Source organism: Schistocerca cancellata, chromosome 9 (assembly GCF_023864275.1).
Source record: "Schistocerca cancellata isolate TAMUIC-IGC-003103 chromosome 9, iqSchCanc2.1, whole genome shotgun sequence".
NCBI classification, from domain to species: domain Eukaryota; kingdom Metazoa; phylum Arthropoda; class Insecta; order Orthoptera; family Acrididae; genus Schistocerca; species Schistocerca cancellata.
The window spans coordinates 435,737,996-435,741,464 of record NC_064634.1 but is presented as its reverse complement, the minus strand read 5'-3'; the positions used below and the strand labels follow the sequence as shown (position 1 = coordinate 435,741,464).

Here is a 3,469-nt window from a genome sequence, read left to right as displayed (position 1 = left end):
GTTGTTTCTGCTGACGTGTAAATAAATAATGTGGGTTAGCGGTACAAGTGCAGTTCGTATCTGAATGCTGGTACAGTGCGCCCATACTTCCTTCGTTCTTCGTCTTCATAGTACCTTATCGGTAGACATCGCTTGAATTCAAGCTGCCAATATTTTGATTCTTTTTTCAGCCAACTTTGGCGATGAAATTATATTGTGCGCGATAGGCCTTACATAGTTGTCAGTGGAGCCAGGGTTTTGCGATTTGCGTAATAAACGCATATTTCAAAGATCTCGTTGATATAATTGCATGAATGTAGACACTGATGCTTTTTTTCTAATGGATTAAGCCAAAAGCGCAGAACATGAGTAAATTCGCGTATTTTGTTATAGTCCGTAAACTTTTTAGTGATCGCAGGCGTCCCGATTCGACTCGGCAGATTTTGGAAGAAGTCAACGTATTTTGTGACAATAAATTTAAGTAACAAAGGGTCCTGTCGTTAAACGGCGCTGCCTCATGTATGATGAAGCCCAGGAAAGCAATTAAAATACTTCACCTTAACGTTACATGTCTAGCCCATGCGCTACATCGTATAGCTGAAACAGATCGTGTAAAGGACGACAATGTGAACACACTGATTTCCTTCACAATAAAGGTAAATGGAGGCACATATTACTGAGGTTTAATAACTCTGACAGCATTAGTTAAGTTACATGAAATGCACTGTCTCATTTTGGTAGTGATGGTATTGAAAGCACTTATCAGTGTTGCCGGATTTAGAAATACACTGCCAGATTTAGCTTTACCACCACAACCCATTTTAACATAATGGAGCACCTGGCTAAATGCTGCCATCTTTTACAGTGATAATTTTAATGAAGTTAAGTCGGTAATAGACAGTAAATTTTCGCAAATTTATTGAAGTAAACATTCGATTGCTTCACTGTATTGAAAATCTTCAAGTTACTGTGATTTAATTATTTTTGTCGGTTTTTGTTCGCGAACACTTTCGAAGGGAGTAATGCAGCTTGTGGATGTGGCATACAAGGAAACCAATTTGAAGAAAGATCTGATTTACATCAAATGGAGTTCTGTGTATTTGCCTGCGACAGTAACGAAGTTGGAAGCGAAAAGTAAATGGTGAAATCTTTGACATTTACTGAAGAAGTTGGAAATCTTTGCATTCATGTTATTGAGAAGCTGGAGTTGCAGCAAAAAAATAAGATGCACAAAGTTATCGGATCAAATCCCGATTTTAAGTTTACGAAGCAGGCAAATTAACGTTTAGCAGTGAAAATGTAAAATACTGTCAACCTGATCTGACTTTGTCTGAAATTTCTTCACTTTATGTTGCACCTGTTACTTCCTGTGACGCAGAAAGATAGTTTTCTATGTGCAGAACTGTTTTCCTATGTGCAAAAATGTTTGAGCATAAGTGAAGATGATTCGGAAAAAAATGGTTTTTGTGTACTGCTATAGAACAAAATAGAAATTATTATAGAACTGATTTTCAATACCGCATATTTTTATTGATTTATCTCCTCACTATGCCTCACGATATAATACTGTATGAATGGTTGCATATGTTATGATTTGATAGTGCTTGAAAATCCAGGCTCATTATCGTTATTTAGTGCTGTGTGTCGTTTCAGTTATTAGTAATTTATAGCAGTGAATATCATTTGTAAGTGACCTTATACGCCATTGCGTACCATCTGACCTGTCGCTTTGTGTATTAATCACTACTCTGAGAGGACACTCGTAGCGGTGACTGACGGTAGTAACTGTTTCGATAGAGGTCGAAAGACTGTGTGTGACTTCAAAATGATATGTACTTGACCTCAGCCGATACGAAACTTAGCTTTCAATGCTAGGTGCAAAAGTTATCTCCATTGAACGGATCAATAATTTCATATCATTTCAAATTCAGTTACATACAGGGTGAAGAAAAATTCGAGCACCGATTCCTCACGTACTGACAATACAAGAATGCCTCACACAAAATTTCGTCCTGCCCACGTTACGGGCAGTAAATGGACGTCAAAGGTTGGCAATCTGGTAACACTGTCATCACATGTACGGCAACTACCTCTATGAGCAAGGAGAGCAAGGCTGTGCAGTTAATGCAGTTGATAGCATTGTGAGTTAGCATGCAGGAGGTTGAGGCTTCAGTTCTGGGTCGAGGGTTATTTGTTTTTATTTGCTAAAAGTTGTCTGCGTGGTACGGTACTGGCGTCTTAACCGTCTTACAGCGATTACAGTGGGTCTTCTGCAAAACATTTGTAGTTACATACTATGAATACAGAAATGGAAGTACAATCGTTTTCACTGGTCATCTTTCAAAGAAGTCTTTTGCACGTCGTGGACGCGAATTGTCTGACACCAGTGCATCTGTTTCATTCCAAAGCTGTTTTGTGTGTTTCCTCCCACACTGGTTCCATAGAAATTATTTGCAAAGCACGTTGCTAGTCTTACTGGTGAAGGCCCAATGAAATGTAATGGACCTAAACTTGGCAAGAATAGTAGTTGGTATGGAAAATGCGAATGATCGTTTGGCGTCATTGGCCGGGAGGCCCGTTACGGGGCAGGTCCGGCAGCCTTGGTGCAGGTCTTAGTACATTCGACGCCGTACTGGGCGATCTGCGCGCCGGATTGTTGTTCGTATTAATCGATGGGACCGATGGGGAAGGGTACGCACAAAACAAGTTTGGAATTTAGTGGATGGAGTGGTGCGAAACCGTTCATATCCACGCCATTCAAAAGACTTCTTTAAAAACTGACCTATGAAAACGATTGTCATTCCTGTGCTCGTAGTAGGTAACTGCAAATGTTTTGTAGAAGCACTCCGTCTTCAAGCCACAAGTGGCCCATCGGGACCATCCGACCGCCGTGTCATCCTCAGTTGAGGATGCGTGTAGGAGGGGCGTGTGGTCAGCACACCGCTCTACCGGTCGTTATGATGGTTTTCTTTGACCGGAGCCGCTACTATTCGGTCGAGTAGCTCCTCAGTTGGCATCACGAGGCTGAGTGCACCCCGAAAAATGGCAACAGCGCATGGCGGCCTGGATGGTGATCCATCCAAGTGCCGGCCACGCCCGACAGCGCTTAACTTCGGTGATCTCACGGGAACCGGTGTATCCACTGCGGCATGGCCGTTGCCAAAAGTTTTGTAGAAGACCCACTGTAATTGCTGTCTTAGCAAATTGAAACAAATAAGCCTCGATCCAGAATCGAACCCTCGACCTCCTGCACGCTAAGCCAAAAAGACTATTCACTGCACCAATTGCACAATGCTGATCAGGTGTACTGACAGAGACAGTTACCGTACACGTGATTACAGTGTTGCCAGACTGTATATATTTAATGCCCATTTACTGCCTGAAATATGCGCAGGATGAAATTTTGTGAGAAATGTTTTTGTATTACTAGTACGTGAGGAATCGCACTGTTAAGTCCGAGTGAGCAAATTTTATCTGCGCCATGTATATA

The 3,469-nt window shown here is 41.7% G+C and overlaps 1 pseudogene; it reads right to left on the bottom strand.

The window, feature by feature from the left end:
* Positions 1-3,022: 3,022 nt before the first annotated feature.
* Positions 3,023-3,140, bottom strand: LOC126102313 (5S ribosomal RNA; annotated as a pseudogene).
* Positions 3,141-3,469: the final 329 nt, after the last annotated feature.